General features: G+C 44.9%; 1 protein-coding gene across 1 annotated transcript in view; it reads right to left on the bottom strand.

Moving 5' to 3' along the window:
• The window catches only part of LOC126424888 (ras-interacting protein RIP3-like), a 67,673-nt gene that overhangs the window by 45,696 nt on the left and 774 nt on the right, over positions 1 to 21,203 (bottom strand). The window lies entirely within an intron of this gene.

Genomic DNA, 21,203 nt, shown 5'->3' with positions numbered 1-21,203 from the left:
CCAGTGGTGTCGCGACAGGCGTGAATGGAGGGACGAATGGAGACGTGTCGTCTTCAGCGATGAGAGTCGCTTCTGCCTTGGTGCCAATGATGGTCGTATGCGTGTTTGGCGCCGTGCAGGTGAGCGCCACAATCAGGACTGCATACGACCGAGGCACACAGGACCAACACCCGGCATCATGGTGTGGGGAGCGATCTCCTACACTGGCCGTACACCACTGGTGATCGTCGAGGGGACACTGAATAGTGCACGGTACATCCAAACCGTCATCGAACCCATCGTTCTACCATTCCTAGACCGGCAAGGGAACTTGCTGTTCCAACAGGACAATGCACGTCCGCATGTATCCCGTGCCACCCAACGTGCTCTAGAAGGTGTAAGTCAACTACCCTGGCCAGCAAGATCTCCGGATCTGTCCCCCATTGAGCATGTTTGGGACTGGATGAAGCGTCGTCTCACGCGGTCTGCACGTCCAGCACGAACGTTGGTCCAACTGAGGCGCCAGGTGGAAATGGCATGGCAGGCCGTTCCACAGGACTACATCCAGCATCTCTACGATCGTCTCCATGGGAGAATAGCAGCCTGCATTGCTGCGAAAGGTGGATATACACTGTACTAGTGCCGACATTGTGCATGCTCTGTTGCCTGTGTCTATGTGCCTGTGGTTCTGTCAGTGTGATCATGTGATGTATCTGACCCCAGGAATGTGTCAATAAAGTTTCCCCTTCCTGGGACAATGAATTCACGGTGTTCTTATTTCAAATTCCAGGTTCAAATGGTTCAAATGGCTCTGAGCACTATGGGACTCAACTGCTCAGGTCATTAGTCCCCTAGAACTTAGAACTAGTTAAACCTAACTAACCTAAGGACATCACAAACATCCATGCCCGAGGCAGGATTCGAACCTGCGACCGTAGCGGTCTTGCGGTTCCAGACTGCAGCGCCTTTAACCGCACGGCCACTTCGGCCGGCTCAAATTCCAGGAGTGTATATTAACAACATAGGAGACAATCTGAATAACCGTCTTAGATTGTTTGCAGAAGATGCTGTCATTTACCGTCTTGTAAAGTCATCAGATGATCAAAACGACTTGCAAAATGATTTAGATAAGATATCTGTATGGTGCGAATAGTGGCAATTGACCCTGAATAATGAAAAGTGTGAAGTTATTCACATGAGTACTAAAAGAAATCCGATAAATTTCGATTACGCGATAAGTCACACAAATCGGAGGGCTATAAATTACCTAAATACTTAGGCATTACAATTACAAATAACCTAAATTGGAACGATCACATAGATAATATTGTGGGTAGAGCAAACTAAAGATTGCGATTCTTTGGCAGAACACTTAGAAGGTGCAGCAAGTCTACCAAAGAGACTGCTTACACCACGCTTGTCCGCCCTACTATGGAGTACTGCTGTGTGGTGTGGGATCCACATCCGATGAGACTGACGGATGACATCGAAAACGTACAAAGAAGAGCAGCTCGTTTTGTATTATCACGAAATAGGGTAGATAGTGTCACAGACATGATACATGAAGTTTTCTCCTTCGATTGCGAAAACATTCTGTTGGCACCCACCTACATAGGGAGAAATGATCATCGGGATTAAATAAGATAAATCAGAGCTCGCACAAAAAAATTTAAGGGCTCGTTTCTCCCGTGTGCCGTTTCAGAGTGGAAAGGTAGAGAGACAGCTTGAAGGTGGTTCATTGAACCCTCTGTCAGGCACTTTATTGTGAATACCAGAGTAATCACGTAGACGTAGACGTAGACGACAGGGTTTCCGAGTGCGACATTCAGTTCTGCTGTGATTTTTGCCGTTCGTTTCAAATTGTATCTATCTGATAGAGGTATACGGGTATGGAGACAACCTCATGAAGCCACGCACCCTGCATATGAGCAGGGTAGTCTTCAAGCTGTTGGAGGCTCTGTAATGGTATGGGCCGGAGTGATATGCAACCCCTGATACGTCTAGATACGACTCTGACAGGTAACACGTACATAAGCATCCTGTCTGATCACCTGCATCCATTCATTTTCATTGCGCATTCCGACGGACATGGCCAGTTCCAGCAGGTCAACGCGACACCACATACGTCCACAATTGCTACAGAGTGGCTCCAGAAACACTCTTCTGAGTTTAAACACGGCCGGTGGTCACCAAATTATTGAGAATATCTGGGATGCCTTGCTACGTACTGAAGAGATCCCCCCCCCCCCCCCCCCCCCGTACTCTTACTGACTTACGGCAGTCCCGCAGGATTCACGGTGCCAATTCCCTCCAGCATTACTTCAGACATTAGTCGAGTCCACGCAACTTCGTGTTGCGGCACTTCTGTGTGCTCGCGGGGACCCTGCACAGTATTAGGTAGGTGTACTAGTTTCTTTGACTCTTATGTGTAGATTCAAATGAAAACATGCAGTAAGAGAGGGACGGCCAGTGCAGAGTGTGTGCTTGTGTGTGTAACGCTACCTCTTGTGACCCGCGACATGCGGCAGTGGCCCCCACGCGTATCCTCTGGAAGTAACGGCAGGTGCTTCGCACCGGAGTGGCCACAACTTTCTCTCGCAAGCTCAGGTTACGGCCGCTCATCCGGGCAACAGCGGCACAGGTGTAGCGGGTTACTGACCCAAGTCAGTACGTAGTTACCCGTGGCCCCTGCAGACGACGCCTCGTTGCTACCTACGGCTGAGTATTCTACTCGGAAGTTTCCGGATCGCATTGTAACCCGTCGTTATATACCTGGTCTTACTTGAAACTAAAATTTATTCGAACTGGCCACGAGCTAAAATGGAAATGAGCGTACGGAATTGTGGGTCGGGAGTCCCCCGTTCTTGGGAATTCGGCCGTCGAGGGCAAGCACTTATTGCATTCGACGCCACATTGGGCGACTTGCGCGTCGGAGATGGGGATTAAATGATGATGAGGACAGCACAACATCCAGTCCCTGAGCGGAGAAAATCTCCTGCCCCAGCCGGGAATCGAACCCAGGCCTCTTGGCGTTGGCCACGAGCAATTCCTGTACTTTATTTAAAATCATGAATTCCGGTTCTAAAGTAGAGAAAATTAAATAAAATAAGAGCCAATGAAATAGAGCATCATATGCAAAGTAGCAAGGGGCTTTATTCAAGGAACGTGCCTTTTATTTCACAACTACTATATAAAACCCAACGGACGTTTTGTAACGTCTTTAGCGTTTGGGAGTATTTAGTGTCTAGCAGTGTCGGTGATCGAGATTTTAGTGTCCGAGTTTTTAGCGTTTGAGTCTTGAGTATTGGCGTCTCCTAAGTCTATGCTCCACTGTGTGAAACAGTTAACTTCACTGGAAACCGGGCTAATTGAAAGCAAATTTCTGTTCGTTAAATTTATTGCCGAAAACACGAAAACTGACAGAACTGAGATAACGTTAACATCTAGCGAACATCTCAATCGATAAAAGATCGATATCATTATTCCGCTACCATTCAAACAACGCGTTGCAACTTGACTTTCGATTACAGACCCTGTTTGGAAACTTGTTATCGAACTAAAGTGTGACCACTCATAATAGTAAATCATATCAAGGTAACTGTTTTAATTAAAACCGACTTAAGGAAAAACTGTAGTGTCCCACGATTTGGAACAGATATCACGAGAAGCGAACCGTGTACTGGATTGTCTCCGGACAATAATAATAATAATAATAGATGAGAATCACCCGAAACACAGTGGTCACTTTTGTAGATTTTAAAAAGGCCTACGACTCAATAGACAGAGTAGCGCTCTGCAAGACGCTGGAAGAATTCAGCATTGACAGAAAGGTAAGAGCAATCATTCGGGAAACATTAACTGACACAGTCTCCAAGGTTAAATTTATGGGGGATATCTCGGAACCACTTGAAATCCAAACTGGAGTGCGACAGGGTGACGGACTTTCACCATTACTCTTTAATATCATTCTTGAAAGAATCATCAGGACATGGGAAAAAGAAGTCAAAGGAATCCAAATTGGCATTAGAAAAGATAATAGATTCAATGTGAAGTGTTTAGCTTTTGCGGATGACCTTGCAATCCTCACAAATAATAGAAAAGAAGCCACTAACGCCATAGAGAAATTACACGAAATTGCACAAAGAACTGGCCTGCAAATCTCATATGAGAAAACCCAGTACATAGAAAGAGTGCCACAAGACAAATTGCCTATTGTGACAACCCATGGGAAAATCGTACAAGTACCACATTTTAAGTACCTTGGAGAAATCATCCAGCCATCAGGGATCAACCTGAAGGCCAATGAGGAAAGAATAAAAAAACTACAGAAAACATATAAACTCATGTGTAACTATTATAACAAAAAGTCCATATCCATTAACGCAAAATTGAGGCACTACAACACTGTCGTACTTCCGGAGGCACTGTATACATCTGAAACAACACAAATAGGTGGGCAAACTAAAATCAAAGAAATAGAGAAACAAGAAACGAAAATTCTAAGGAAAATTTTTGGCCCGATACAAGAGCAAGGAATCTGGAAGAAGAGACCAACATCAGAATTATATAAATACACAGACAAGATTACGGATACAATAAGGAAAAGAAGAATGCAGTTCTACGGACATATCCACAGGATGAATGAAAACAGAATTTCAAAGCGAATTCTTAAAGTCATCAACTCAGGCAGGGGAAAAACAAAATGGATGAAAGAAGTTGAAGAGGACCTCAGACAAGCACACATAACAGTAAACGATGCAGAGAATAGAACTGAATTCAGGAACATCATCAAAAAACATAAATTTGACACCACAACACAGAAGAGACCAGGATGAAAATGGACAGAGGAGCGAAAGAAACAACACAGTGAACACATGAAGAAAATTTGGGCTCAGAAAAAACATAAACAATCATCATAAAGGAATTCAAGTTCAAACACTCTCTTAAATGGGAATAATCGAAAATAATAATAAATAATAGTAGTTTATTCCACATTAATATTAAAGGGAATAACTTTCAAAGGTCAAAACATCGTGCTCTGTTATATAAACCCTGTGACTTTTGAAGAAATTAATTCGGTGTACTTGGGCTACGCAAATCAAATTTGTCAATTTATTTTGACACTCAAATCGGCCGCCTAGTAACTGTTAATGGGCAACTTTGACGGCAACCGCTAAACAACGCAGCTAGCCAATACTAATAATTCGTATTTAAACTTATTAAAGGAAGATACTTTAAAATATTTGTGTAATCCGAGTATATACTCAAATTAGAGCAAAGAGCAGACATTAGTAACAAATATTGACTGTAATAACAGTGTTGTATCGCCTCCCATTCACGTCGCTCGACGAGGTGAAGAATACTGCCTGGGCATAGGAAAAGGACATTACACTTTCGTTGATCGTGGCTGTGCCAGCAGGCAGCAATAGAAGGCATCACAGTATCCGCATGGTGAAGGTAGAACAAGCCAGTACCACGTTACAAGTTTCTGAAGTGTGTCACAAAATGGCTCTAAGCACTATGGGACTTAACATCTGAGGTCTACTTAAATCTAACCAACCTAAGGACATCACACGCATCCATGCCCGAGGCAGGATTCAAAGCTGCGACCGTAGCAGCAGCGCGATTCCGGACTGAAGCGCCTACAACCGCTCGTCCACAGCGACCGGCAAAATTTGTCACCTGGGTGTACTACAATAACTTGTCGGCCGAACATGAATGGGACCTTCTCATTTTTACTACAAGAACACGAAATGGGACGAACATCTGAAATCCTAAGCAATGATTCACTGAGAGGATTCTGAGAAGGTGCACTGCATCCAGGGAAGGAGGAAAGGAAGAGTTCAGTGTAACATATCATCGAAAATGAGGTCACCAACGTATGCTTGGGTAGCGAAAAGAAATCTTCAGCATTTTTTACACGGACAAGTCTTAAGGAATTTACGAAAACAATACAAACAGAAAATCTACATGGAGAGGCAGGAAATTGAATTGCACTCCTGAAAATCCTAATCACGACGGCATCTTGCTCGCCGTGGTGCACACGACATCAGAAGCCACGTCGTTCGCGGACATTGGTGCCGTATAGAGGAAAGTAGCAGTAACCTGCAGGGGACCAGCGCTTGGTGCAGCGATAGCAGTTGCCTCACGTGGATGTAAATGTAACGTATTTCTCATAGAGAGTCGGAAATACGCGTTGCAGATCGCAACATTGTTAGCCCCGGTCTTTTGTTTATTTTCTCAATAACACCAAATGATGGGCACTTAAGAACCCGAAACTGGTCGTGTTTTAAATAAAAAGAAGCTTACAAATGACTGAAGCGGTAGTTTCAAGCTCTGCTAAGGTAACAGTAGACGTACTCGAGGTCACGCTGAACTGACAGAAATTGTAGTTATCGCGCGCCGATTCAGGAGCACTAACGAGAGGGAAGTGGCAGTCATGGGCAAAGTATCCTCCGCCACTCTCCGCAAGGTGGATTGCGGAGTACAGATGTAGGGACTTAACTAGTGCTTCCCGCTTGCCGTATGATATCATTGTACCACACACGTTTTAATTTTGACGTTACCCATATACCTTCACTTTTATCTCACGCACATACACTACTGGCCATTAAAATTGCTACACCAAGAAGAAATGCAGATGATAAACGGGTATTCATGGACAAATATATTATACTAGAACTAACATGTGATAACATTTCCACGCAGTTTCGGTGCATAGATCCTGAGAAATCAGAACCCAGAACAACCACCTCTGGCCGTAATAACGGCCTTGATACGTCTGGGCATTGAGTCAAACAGAGCTTGGATGGCGTGTACAGGTATAACTGCCCATACAGCTTCAACACGATACCACAGTTCATCAAGAGTAGTGACTGGCGCATTGTAAGGAGCCAGTTGCTCGGCCACCATTGACCAGACGTTTTCAATTGGTGAGAGATCTGGAGAATGTGCTGACCAGGGCAGCAGTCGAACATTTTCTGTATCCAGAAAGGCCCGTACAGGACGTGCAGCATGCGGTCGTCCATTATCCTGCTGAAATGTACGGTTTCGCAGGGATCGAATCAAGGGTAGAGCCACGGGTCGTAACACATCTGAAATGTAACGTCCACTGTTCAAAGTGCCGTCAATGCGAACAATAGGTGACCGAGGCGTGTAACCAGTGGCACCCCATAACATCATGCCGGGTGATACGCCAGTATGGCGATGACGAATACACGCTTCCAATGTGCGTTCACCGCGATGTCGCCAAACACTGATGCGACCATAATGATGCCTTAAACAGAACCTGGATTCATCCGAAAAAAAAAACGACGTTTTGCCATTGGTGCACCCAGGTTCGTCGTTGAGTACACCATCACAGGCGTTCCTGTCTGTGATGCAGCGTCAAAGGTAACCACAGCTATGGTCTCCGAGCTGACAGTCCATGCTGCTGCAAACGTCGTCGAACTGTTCGTGCAGATGGTTGTTGACTTGCAAACGTCCCCATCTGTTGACTGAGGGATCGAGACGTGGCTGCACGATCCGTTACAGCCATGCGGATAAGACGCCTGTCATCTCGATTGCTAGTGATACGAGGCCCTTGGGATCCAGCACGTCGTTCCGTATTACCCTCCTGAACCCACCGATTCCATATTCCGCTAACAGTCATTGGATCTCGACCAACGCGAGGAGCAATGTAGCGATACGATAAACCGCAATCGCGATAGGCTACAATCTGACCTTTATCAAAGTCGGAAACGTGATGGTACGCACTTCTCCTCCTTTCACGAGGCATCACAACAACGTTTCACCAGGCAACGCCGGTCAACTGCTATTTGTGTATGAGAAATCGGTTGGAATCTTTCCTCGTGTCATCACGTTGTAGGTGTCGCCACTGGCGCCAACCTTGTGTGAATGCTCTGAAAAGCTAATCGTTTGCATATCAGGGAAACCGGTAACTTCTCGTTGAAATTATTTGCGATCGTGCTCGAAAACAGATTTTTTTTTCGTCGTTTCGAGGTGCAATGATGTCTCCGTTACAACCGAATTGCCATTTTATTTCCAGAATGTCAGCGATAATGTTTCCCAGTTGCCTCCTGAGAGTCCTGAGGCCACTCAGAAAGCGACAACGTCGATAGGTGCGCGGAGAAAGCTGGACAGCCGATTCGTCGCAGCGCAGGGAGAGATCGCGCAGGCGAGGGACGCGGTGAGTTCATCCGCACCGGAGTGGTGGCGCGTCCCCGTAAAGGACAGACCGCGCGAGAATGTCACCGGCCGCGGAGAACACCACCGATCACCGTAGATTTCTCTCGCGGCCCCACACATCTTCCACCGCTCAAGCAGCTTTCGAAGGAAGGCGTCGACATGTCTTCGTAACCAACTGATGAATGGATAGAAAGCCAACAAATGCTCAGAAGAGTGACGTGTTTTTCTCATAACTTGAGAATCTGAAAAGAAAGGTTACTTCTCAGGGGACACGTCCCTAGAAACGTACAACACCGCTTTTTCTTTTTTTTCTTTTTTTGACTCATCAGTTTTCTGACTTGTTTGATGCGGCGCGCCACGAATTCCTCTCCTGTGCCAATCTCTTCATCTCAGAGTAGTACTTGCAACCTACGTCCTCGATTATTTGCTTGACGTATTCCACTCTCTGTCTTCCTCTACAGTTGTTGCCCTCTACGGCTCCCTCTAGCGCCACGAAGTCATTCCCTGATGTCTTAACAGATGTCCTATCATCCTGTCCCTTCTCCTTGCCAGTGTTTTCCACATATTCCTTTCCTTTCTGATTCTGAGCAGGACCTCCTCATTCCCTACCTTACCAGTCCACCTAATTTTCAACATTCGTCTGTAGCATCTCAAATGTTTCGATCTCTTTTGTTCCGGTTTTCCCACAGTCCGTGTTTCATTACCATACAATGCTGCGCCCCAAATTCTCAGAAATTTCCTCCTCGAATTAAGGTCTATGTTTGACACTAGAAGACTTCTCTTGGCCAGGAATGCCCTTTTTTTCCAGTGCTAGTCTGCTGTTGATCTCTCCCTTGCTTCGTCCGTCATTGGTAATTTTGCTGCCTAGGCATCAGAATTCCTTAACTTCAAGACCATCACTCCGAATGTTATGTTCCTCGCTGTTCTCATTTCTGGTACTACTCATTACTTCCGCGTTTCTTCGATTTAGTCTCAGTCCATATTCTGTACTTATTAGATTGTTCATTCCATTGAGGAGACCATGTAATTCTTCTTCACTTTCACTCAAGACTGCAATGTCATCAGTAAACCTTATCATTGATATCCTTTCACCTTCAATTTTCATCCCATCCCTGAACCTACCTTTAATTTCTAACATTACTTCTCCGTTGTACAGACTCGACAGTAGGGGAGAAATACCACACCCCTGTCTTACACCCTTTTTAATCCGAGCACATCTTTCTTGGTCGTCCACCCTTATTAGTCCCTATCTCTCCCTATAGCTTACTCCTATTTTTTTCGGAATTTGAAACACCTTGCAGCATTTCACATCTAACGATGTTTCCAGGTCTGCAAATCCTATGGACGTGTCTTGATTTTTCTTTATTCCATTATCAACCGCAATGTCAGAATTGCCTCTCTGGCGCCTGTATCTTTCCTAAAACCAAAGTGGTTGTTATCTACTGCTGATAATTGTCTCACTTAGACGGAGAAGACAGTCCGCAATTTTCCTCAAGTATCCCGTATTGCATATGCCACTGTTCACTGATAGATCCCCTAGAGATACCAAACTAAGCCCATGTTGGCTGTTTCGCTTTGCCCACTGTTGCCAGTAATCCTAGACGTTTTAAGTAGGATGTTTAGATTTTTATGTTGGTGATGCCACGTAGCGCTTTGTATTAAAATCGCAGGCTGTGCTTTGTGCAGTCTGTGGGTGGGTGGCATTGTTGTAATATTCGCTATTCTAGTGTTGGGCTGTTGGCTGTTAACAGCGCGTAGCGTTGCGCAGTTGGAGTTGAGCCGCCAGCAGTGGTGGATGTGGGGAGAGAGATGGCGGAGTTTTAAGAGCGGGTGATATGGACGTGTGTCCATCAGACTGGATGTCATGAACTTTTATATATATTATGACTTTTGAACACTATTAAGGTAAATACATTGTCTGTTCTCTATCAAAATCTTTCATTTGCTAACTGTGCCTAGCAGTAGTTAGTGCCTTCAGTAGTTTGAATCTTTTACGAGGGGCGTTCAGAAAGTAAGCTCCGATCGGTCGCGAAATGGAAACGACTATGAAAATCCGATAAAGCTTTGCACAGATGTGTTGGGTAGTGTCTCTAGTATAACCCCAGTTAGCATCACGTCGCTCTTCTCATTTCTGAGCTCGCAGTGAGTGCGTAAAGATGTCTAGAAAGTAGTGTCTGCCGCCAAGTACGAGGGCCTGGTGAGAAATTTCGCCTGAAGCTATGCAGCTAACATTACATAACTGTAGTGCTGTTTCTTCTTCAAGACAATTCTCAGCCGCATTCTGCAGGGGCAATGAAGATGCTCCTGCATCGTTTTCAAATGGAAATGTGAGATTACCCACAATACAGTCCGCAATTGTCTCCCCCTGAGTTTCATCTCTGGTCACATGAACCGCTGTCTTTGAAGACAACATTTTGACACAGACAACGAGGTGTAGGCCAGCGTGGAGAATTGGCGGAAAGCACTGGCGGCTGCCTTCTATGATGAGGCTATTGAAAAGTTGGTACAACGCTATGACAAAAATCTAAGTCAGAACGGCGACTACGTAGAGAAGTAGCTGAAAGGTGTAGCTAATTGTTACAAGTAAAACATTTCTGATGTTCACTGTGGTTTCAATTTGGCAATCAATCGGAGCTTACTTTCTGAACAGGCCTCGTATTTAGCTGGCAGTAGTGGCGCTCGCTGTATTGCAGTAGTTCGAGTAACGAAGATTTTTGTGAGGTAAGTGATTTGTGAAAGGTATAGGTTATTGTTAGGCAGGGCCATTCTTTTGTAGGGATTATTGAAAGTCAGATTGCGTTGCGCTAAAAATATTGTGTGTCAGTTTAAGCACAGTAATTTATAATTTTTCTAAGGGGACGTTACAACGATTTCTATGCGATTAAGATATATTTATTTAGCCGACCTAAATGGCAGATATTGAGAGAGTGATCGCGGAACGAAAAAGTAACTACACTCGCTTTATAGTTGAAACGCATCATAAACAGGTGCGACGGCTGTAATCTTCCACAGAGGTTACGAGGAAGAAGTTGCTCCCCTTCTAAAAGTAGTTTATCGTAGATCGCTGGAGCAGCGCAGGGCCCCTAGCGACCGGAAAAAGCGCACTTTATTCCCATTTCCAACAATAGTCACAGGACAGATGCTCATACTTAAAGGCCTATATCGCTGATTTGACTAAAATTATGGGATACGTTCTACTCTCATTTATTGTGACGTTTAGGAGAGTGAAAAATCACTGAAAATCAAAATGGGTTCCACAAACTTGCGAAACAGAGCTCTGTCTGCGGGCCCGTGAGTTTCTCAGCGCCGTAAACATCGGCACCCAGCATGATGTCGCGTTCTTTCGGGAACGATTGCCGTTTGCAGTATATATAAATGCTGTTGTGCATAATGTAAAGAGGTCCATGAGACCGTTCGCAGTCGATGTTGTTGACTATAGCGCAGAACGCAGTTAACAGCAGGAAGGCATAAAGATGACTGTCGTATTTCTCATTCCAGGGCATGTGCGTCCGAAAAATTCCTACATCTACAGGGTGTTACAAAAAGGTACGGGCAAACTTTCAGGAAACATTCCTCAGACACAAATAAGGAAAAGATGTTATGTGGAAATGTGTCCGGAAACGCTTAATTTCCATGTTAGAGCTCATTTTAGTTTCGTCTACCTACGCTCAATGGAGCACGTTATCATGATTTCATACATGATACTCTACCTGTGCTGCTAGAACATGTGCCTTTACAAGTACGACACAACATGTGGTTCATGCACGATGGAGCTCCTGCACATTTCAGTCGTAGTGTTCGTACGCTTCTCAACAACAGATTCGGTGACCGATGGATTGGTAGAGGCGGACCAATTCCATGGCCTCCACGCTCTCCTGACCTCAACCCTCTTGACTTTCATTTATGGGGGCATTTGAAAGCTCTTGTCTACGCAACCCCGGTACCGAATGTAGAGACTCTTCGTGCTCGTATTGTGGACGGCTGTGATACAATACGCCATTCTGCAGGGTTGCATCAGCGCATCAGGGATTCCATGCGACGGAGGGCGGATGCATGTATCCTCGCTAACGGAGGACATTTTGGACATTTCCTGTAACAAAGTGTTTGAAGTCACGCTGGTACGTTCTGTTGCTGTGTGTTTCCATTCCATGATTAATGTGATTTGAAGAGAAGTAATAAAATGAGCTCTAACATGGAAAGTAGGCGTTTCCAGACACATGTCCATTCTTTCTTTGTGTGTCAGGAATGTTTCCTGAAAGTTTGGCCGTACCTTTTTGTAACACCCTGCATAAAGCCAATGCAGAAAAAGTATGCAACACCCTCGACGATGAGGTCATTTTATTGACAAGTGAGGCAAACGTGGTTCATGGTTGTAGAAGTATTTGGTAATGAACTGACATCTAACGTATTATACACGCCACAATAAAGGATGCCCGCCGTGCGGGGTAGCCGCGTCGTCTTAGGCGCATTGCCACGGTTCGCGCGGCTCCCCCCGTCGGAGGTTCGAGTCCTCCCTCCGGCATGAGTGTGCATGTTGTCCTTAGCGTAAGTTAGTTAGATTAAGTAGTGTGTAAGCCTAGGGGCCGATGACCTCAGCAGTTTGCTCGCATAAGAACTTACCACAGATTTCCAAAAAGGGTGCCCAAATCGTCGCAGCAGCACACTGGTGGCAACGCAGACGTATATTGTCGCATGCAAACGATCATAAAGGTGACGAATGACATCCTCCGATAGATTATCTCAAACATATTGCACCTTTTGTTCCAGTTTGACAGTAGTTCTGGAGAACGAGTAAGTTCCCATTCCATCATGTCCCGTAAGTATTTAATTGGTGGTAGCTGTGGTGATGTTGCTGGACAGGGCGCTTGCTGTACACGACGAAGGGCACCGCGTCTCGAAGCAGGAGGTGTTTCGTCGTGATTTTTCTTGTACATCACCTTCCTGTAGCAGCACGGCGTTAACGGCCTGTGCAAATGTAATCGTGAATTGTAACTGTTGTCCATCCCCCCCCCCTCCCCTCACCTACCCACACCCTAAAGCAGGGCCGGCCAGAAATTCTGCACGCGTGCGGTGCTCCTGCACATGTGCAACTTCCGGGCCACAGCGTGTACGCCGCAGCCGTCAGCGTTCATGTAGTGCGTGTTTCTACCCACAGATGTCGCTTTATCCACTTACTGGGATACTCTGTACCGGCGCATTCTAGGGCTCTTTCCACAGCTTGCAAGCCAACCATGGGAAGGTATTTCGCGTATTAAACATTTAAAATACTGTCACAGTCTACTCATTGGGATGTCTACTTTTATGTTAACAGTTTAACCCAGTAATACAAGTAATACAGTTAACAGCCGTGGGTTTTTATTGAGGCAGCTCGACTGACGGCACGTAAATACGCGTATGTTTTTGATCTAGTATTTGAGAAAGAGAGCACTTATCGACTTCCAACGAATCTTATTCATGATTTCAAATAACATTAAACTAATGCAGGGTTTCCGATAACTAATTCTCGGTGCCCTCAGTTACACTCACATAATTTCTGTCTCACTGACCTCTGAACAGAATGATAACCGCAGACCTCTCGATGATCACCTGTTATGTCAATACCATTATTGCTATATCTTTCATCAGTTGCGTCTGAAATCTGCATAATAACCGACAATTAGATGAATGTTATGTTTTATCGACTTCAGCTGAGCGTAGCCCCTCACACATTAAAAAAACCCCTAAATGTAAGTATACATTGGAACAATCGGTTTAACGACCAATTTTCCTGATAATAATGTAACATGGAGCAGAATGAGGCAATAATGCACAATTAGTAAACAATAATTTTTAATTATGAAAGGAGTAAATCCAAACACGTTTATCACTCGTCATGAGAAATGATATGGTTAAAATCGGGCGCAAAAGCACGGCTCATTGACAAACGCATGCAGTTGCGAAGATTTTCATCACTTATACTTGATCGAAACCTTGATTTATTCATTTTCATCACCGAGAAAAATCGTTCACAAACAAGCTCTTGCGTGTACCACATAAACCTAAGCCCGCATCTCGTGGTCGTGCGGTAGCGTTCTCGCTTCCCACGCCCGGGTTCCCGGGTTCGATTCCCGGCGGGGTCAGGGATTTTCTCTGCCTCGTGATGGCTGGGTGTTGTATGCTGTCCTTAGGTTAGTTAGGTTTAAGTAGTTCTAAGTTCTAGGGGACTTATGACCACAGCAGTTGAGTCCCATAGTGCTCAGAGCCATTTGAACCATTTGAACCACATAAACAGGGACGTGGAGCTGCCGCCGTTCATTTAAGACACATGTCTAATAACAGATGTCGCTGTGGCACACGTGCTTACATGTGCAGCACTTCCGCACGTCTGCACACTGTGCAGCGTTTGGCCGGCCCTGATCTAGAGACTGAGATGGCAACTGTGCGTCGTGGGCGAATGCACTCTGAAATGAGCCGTTTACCTGTCATACGCCATACATGTCTTTGTCCATTTAGGCGATACAGGCAGAACCTACTCTGATCACTAAAAACCATTCCACTTTCCAGTCATCTCTTCCACGATACCATTGTAGCCATGCTTGATCGTGTGATCTTAATCCTGCTGTAAATGCTTAAAATGGCTCTGAGCACATCTGAGGTCATCAGTCCCCTAGAACTTAGAACTACTTAAATCTAACTAACCTAAGGACGTCACACACATCCATGCCCGAGACAGGATCCGAACCTGCGACCGTAGCGGTCGCACGGTTCTAGACTGTAGCGTCTAGAACCGCTCGGCCACTCCGGCCGGCTAACATTTCTCCGAAGGTAGTCCGTATGGTGGTGCTTTGACCGTTTACGTCGCCGTACAGTGTTAAACGCGTCACGGAAATCTAGGAAGACGAAATCTACGTGTTCGCCAGCATCCACTGTTCGCAGGCTGTCGACTATGAATATAGGAGGCTGTCTAGCTTTATGCGAAATCACCTTTCTATCTCCTATGATTTCCGTCATTCTACAAGCGATGGAAAAAATTCTTGCGTGCTGTTTATTGTTGTCTCCTCTATATATCTTTGGTATGTGGTTACCCCATCCTCTAGAATCTAGATGACACAAACCTGAAGCGTTCAAAGAAAATGGCTCTGAGCACTATGGGACTTAACATCTGAGATCATCAGTCCCTAGAACTTATTAGACCTACTTAAACCTAACTAACCTAAGGATATCACACACATCCATGCCCGAGGCAGGATTCGAACCTGCGACCGTAGCGGTCGCGCGGTTCCAGACTAAGGCGCCTAGAACCGCTCGGCCACAACGGCCGGCTTCAAGCGTTCGAACCGCCACAAGAACGCGTCGTTATAGCTCTCGTTGATGAGCCAAAACGAACCAACGCGATATCCAGTTTGGGACACGTTGGCATCGGTCATTTAAAAGTGTCCTGTCACACTAGATATAGTTGTAGGGAAAGATATTTGGTAGTGAGTGGTTCGGTTCCTCTTCTAGTACGTACTTTTACTTGTGACTAATCTGCATTCAAAAAAGTATTACAGATCACCTGAACTGCAATGTATTTGCTACTAGAATTATTAAAGATGACGACAAAGAGGAGAAAGACAACAGGAACGATTACAGCCACGTGCTGAAGCGTCTTACGAGTGATGGACCAACTGCACGCTTCTTCCTTGCCAACAGTTTGAAATAAGTGCTGAAACATGCAGAGGTTGAAGAGACATGCAATGATTAAAGAAACTAAATGCAGGACATACGAACAAACGACTGTGTGATCGAGCTCCGTAGGTGGCGCATGCCCACTTTCTAAACCGTTTTTGCTCCAGGAATGGTCCCATTTTAGTTAAATACGATTGCACCTTCTTTCGACATCCTCGTGTGTTTCAAACTTCAGATCACAACAGCGTTTCCATGCTGCTCCATCGTAGCTCAGAGAAACGTGTTACCATTCAAACCGCTCTTCTCTTCATACATTCAGTTTGTTCTGTTAGATCTGGTATTGGTCCAACGCCTCTGAGCAAAATTCTACGATGGATCGCACAACAGCTTTGTAAGCAATTTTCTTTGTAAAATGATTGCATTTTCCCAGTACTCTACCAACGAAACAGTCTGACATCTTCTGAGCCTTTCTGTGATCCTTTCATTTCACATTCCTAGATATTAATATTCGCTGGAATTTGTCAGAGTATACTGATAATAAGAGTGACTCATTTGTACTGAAGTAACAGCAGTTCTGCGGTTTACAAAAAACACAATTCTACGTTTACGAACATTTATCCCTCCGGTGATAACAGGGGTGATGTTTGTTTCTTTCGTAAAGTTTTCTATTTTAGTTTTATTTTTTTGTCACCCCTATCTATTCCCTTGCCATAATTGCATAAATCAGTAACTGACCTGTAGTGCTACTAATCAGTTTCCTATAACCGCCAAATGAGATCATACAACCGTGAGGTTTTTTAAGTCACCCCTGTTACAATTTACGTAGCTGAAATTTCTTTGCTAGACTTGTAGCTTTCATAAGCTTTTCAAGTATGGAAGTTGTAAATGTGAATGATCGAAGGTTTGAAGATTTGGTGGGAAGTGGTTTGGAGGAAGGACGACAACAGTAGCAGTGGACATGACATTTTCAAACGAGGAAGATAATTTAGAAAGATAACGTGAACGCATTTCTGAGACCGAGGTTGCAACTTCAGGAGCAATAAAAGGAGGAGGCACCACCAAAGAACATTATCAACGGTAAGAATAGATTTTTATGAGCTATTGTAACAGCTAAGGAAAGTAAAAACGAAAGTCGAAACACTGTGAAAATTCCTAAGACTGCTAACTTTGCCAACAAAAACTGCAGACCCACGAAACTGCAATAGCAAGCAAGATGTCATTATTTGTGCTCCAAACATCATAAAGACAGAAAAACGAAAATAGCTCGTGCAAAATGCTCAGGCCCCTTTGCAGTGGCCATAGAAGAGAAATTTTCATATCTTCTTTCTCTTACAGCACAATACGCTAATTGTCGTCATTAGATTGCTCTAAAGTGTTTATATGTTAATAACAGTGGGCCTATTTCACTCTAAAAGTTTTGTAATGATGAAATTAATTATAAAGTAAAATAATGGGGTGACGAGCCACCCGTGGTCCCGCTGAATGCTGTACTATTCGTATTGTCAACGGAATGTTAAGGTAACTGGGCAATCTTTGCAGCAGTCTGAAACCTTTTCAACAAGTCAGTAGTTCTTATGTTTCTTTGCGATAACAGTTCATTACAGATATCTGCGTCATACGCAGAAAGTGTGGTCTTACTATTGACTCTGTCTGCCAATTCATCGAGCATTCCGTCCGAAAACGTTCCGAGAGAGATGTTATTCCTGGCGTATGTCGCCAGCGCAGTAACTACGGTGCCAGCTCGAACTAACAACTGTAAACAATAGGTGTGCATTCGACTAGTGAGCACGCATTGTTAGGTAGTGGACGTGCGGCCGTAATGATCATTGTTGTCGCGTCAGAAATAGCAATGGAGCAATAGCTCAAAATCAGCTGTTCAAGACATTCTGCAGAATGTTTTGAAGAAGAGAAGAGTGCAAGGTGAGTCTGAAAAGTTCGGTGAACGGCTTCAGGAAATAAACGAAAACCGAGCGAGGTGGTGCAGTGGCTAGCAGTGTGGATTCGCATTCGGGAAAACGACAATTCAATCCCGCGTCCGGCCATCCTGATTTAGGTTTTCCATGATTTCCCTAAATCGCTACAGGCAAATGCTGGGATGGTTCCTTTGGGCCCGCATCTCGTGGTCGTGCGGTAGCGTTCTCGCTTCCCACGCCCGGGTTCCCGGGTTCGATTCCCGGCGGGGTCAGGGATTTTCTCTGCCTCGTGATGGCTGGGTGTTGTGTGCTGTCGTTAGGTTAGTTAGGTTTAAGTAGTTCTAAGTTCTAGGGGACTGATGACCATAGATGTTAAGTCCCATAGTGCTCAGAGCCATTTGAACCATTTTTGTTCCTTTGAAAGGGCACGGCCGACTTCCTTCCCCGTCCTTCCCTAATCCGATGAGACCGATTACCTCGCTGTCTGGTCTCCTTCCCCAAAACAACCCAACCCAATAAAAGAAACAAGAGTTAGAAGCAAAATACCTTTACTGACCTTCAAAGTAATCGCCATTAGCTGTAGCACACTTCTGACAAAGGTTGTAAAGCTGTTGGAAACTGTCAGCAAACGCGTTTTGTGGAATAACTCGAAGTGTTGTGGTAACGCGTTGTTGGATATCCACATCATTGAAGGTAATGAAAACTGGTGCTGCCACTACGATCCAGAGACCAAGCGACAGTCAATTGGACGGTGTTCATCGTCTTCCCTGTATCCCTCGGGTTGAAATTCGTGATGCTTCGAGCCGTTGCTATCGAGATAGAGGAACAGCATCATATTGAACTTGGACTTTGTCAGGCGACGCTTTTTGGGAAGCAAGACGATGAGCGCAATGGCACTGTCTGTCGGTTTGCCTCAGAGTCGTGCAGGTAGCACCAGGTCTCATATTCTGTAATGAAGCGGATAACCAGTAGCGCGTGACCTCGGCGCTTCGAACGATTCCAGAAGACGCGTTTACTGACAGTTTGCAATAAGAATGAGATTTTCACTCTGCAGCGGAGTGGCAGATTAAAACTGTGTGCCGGACCGAGACTCGAACTCGAGACCTTTGCCTTTCGCTGACAAGTGCTCTACCATCTGAGCTACCCAAGCACGACTCACGACCCATCCCCACAGCCAGTACCTCGTCTCCTACCTTCCAAACTTCTCATAAGCTCTTCTGCGAAGGTAGGAGACGAGATACTGACTGAATTGAAGCTGTGAGGACGGGGCGTGCGTCGTGCTTGGGTAGCACTGTTTGTAGAGCACTTTCCCGCGAAAGGCAAAGGTCCCGAGTTCGAGTCTCGGTCCAGCACACAGTTTTCATTTGCCAGGAAGTTTCATATCAGCGCACACTCCGCTGCAGAGTGAGAATCTCATTCTGTATAACGTCATTAATCATAGAAAATGAAATTTGCGAATTAAATCTTAAGGCCACAGTTTGGAGAAATATTACAAGCCTACTCTTTTCAGACTACTGTAGTCAAACGAAGCCACGCTTAATACTCATCTAGTGTAAGGTGTCGGCGGTGCAGGATGCAAGAGGTGCCCTGAGATGGTAATTTTTTAAACAAACAGTCAGATGGAGTATCCGGTAGATCGGTGCAGGGTGAAGTAGATGAACCATGCTGCGAGCAACGTGAAGCGGCAGTCCGTAGAACCCGATGAATTTCGTCCCGAGTTCGAGTCTCGGTCCGGAACACAGTTTTAATCTGACAGGAAGTTTCAGTTTGCAATAACCTCACCAGCGACGTCAGAAGTTTGTTGTAGCTGCAATTGATCGCTCTGAAGGCCGGTTAAGCTACTTCGTTTGTAACTCTTGTTCCCTTTATTTTCTGAGACCATTCACCGTACTTTTCAGATGCACCCTGTACGTGCAAAGTTAATCCCATATTGCTTGACTCCCGAACAAACGGAACGACGCGTGGACGCCTGCCGCAACTTGATTAAAATGCAACACGTGGACAGTTCCTTTCTGGAAAAATTCAGCACCAGTGACGAGACTTGGTGATACCAATAAGAACCTGCCACAAAACGACAAAATGGAAAATTCGCACGAAAGGCTGACGCTTTCACAACAAAGCCGACATTCAAGCCGATGAGACACGCGAGTTGAACAGAATCCTGAAGAAGGACTTTCCTGACAGTTCCACGTGGTTGTGTGAACATTCTGTACGTTGTCCTCGAGTCTGGGGAAGACTATGTACAACATGAAGCATTAGAACCATCATCTTAACTTTTTTTTTAGTGTAGTCCCGATAAGCGATGGACAGCGAGGATCCCATCAGACTTCTCCAAATATTTTGTGAATAAACAATAAACGCTCCACATCACTCAATATATTGATTTTTGGACAACATGGTTGTGGAGATGAAGCAGCGATTAGTATGATTAATCAATTATTCAAAAACATCGCATTTATTATTATTGAACCGCCAACCGGCTTCAACCCGACATAGGCATCATCTTCTGGGCGTTTACACTATTGGTCGACTGCTGGTGGTGTCACTCCTGTCTACATAACGGCAGGAAACTATACTAGACAGGAGTGACACCACCAGCAGTCGACCAATAGTGTAAACGCCCAGAAGATGACCCCTACGTCGGGTTGAAGCCGGTTGGCGGTACAATAATAATAAATGCGATTAAGACTATTTTTGAATAATCGATTACTCAATATATTAATATAATATATTAACCGATCTATACTGATTGAGCCGGCCGCGGTGGTCTAGCGGTCCTAGGCGCTCAGTCCGGAGCCGCGCGACTGTTACGGTCGCAGGTTCGAATCCTGCCTCGGGCATGGATGTCTGTGATGTCCTTAGGTTGGTTAGGTTTAAGTAGTTCTAAGTTCTAGGGGACTGATGACCACAGATGTTAAGTCCCATAGTGCTTAGAGCAATTTGAACCATTTTTTATACTGATTGAATCACAAATATCCACAATGATCGCACTCACTGACGGTATCTATTTCCTTTATTAGCACTTAGCCGGAGCACACTCGAAGTTACTTCTAGCTCTGTTTGTGACGCTCCATCCAAGACAACATTCCGCTTCATTACTCCTCAGTCCAGTCACAAATTTTGTTTGATGGCTCCTATATTCCTACTTTCCTTAAAAATAAGCTTAGGTTCGGAATAGAGTAAAGTGCTTTTCGGAAGTAACAAAGGAGGTGGCTTACAAAACACTCGTTCGACCTATACTTGAGTATGCACATAAACTATGTGATCAAAAGTATACGGACATCCCAAAAACATACGTTTCTCACATTAGGTGCATTGTGATGCCACCTACTGCCAGGTACTCCATATCAGCGACCTCAGTAATCAAGGATCCTTTATTGTATGATTATATGATAGCGGAACAAACACTGGTAGCAGTTACTTCTGCAAAATATCTGGGAGTATGCGTACGGAACGATTTGAAGTGGAATGATCATA

Source organism: Schistocerca serialis, chromosome 10 (genome assembly GCF_023864345.2).
Source record: "Schistocerca serialis cubense isolate TAMUIC-IGC-003099 chromosome 10, iqSchSeri2.2, whole genome shotgun sequence".
NCBI classification, from domain to species: Eukaryota; Metazoa; Arthropoda; class Insecta; order Orthoptera; family Acrididae; genus Schistocerca; species Schistocerca serialis.
The sequence above is the reverse complement of the archived record's forward strand: the minus strand, read 5'-3'. Positions and strand labels throughout refer to the sequence as shown.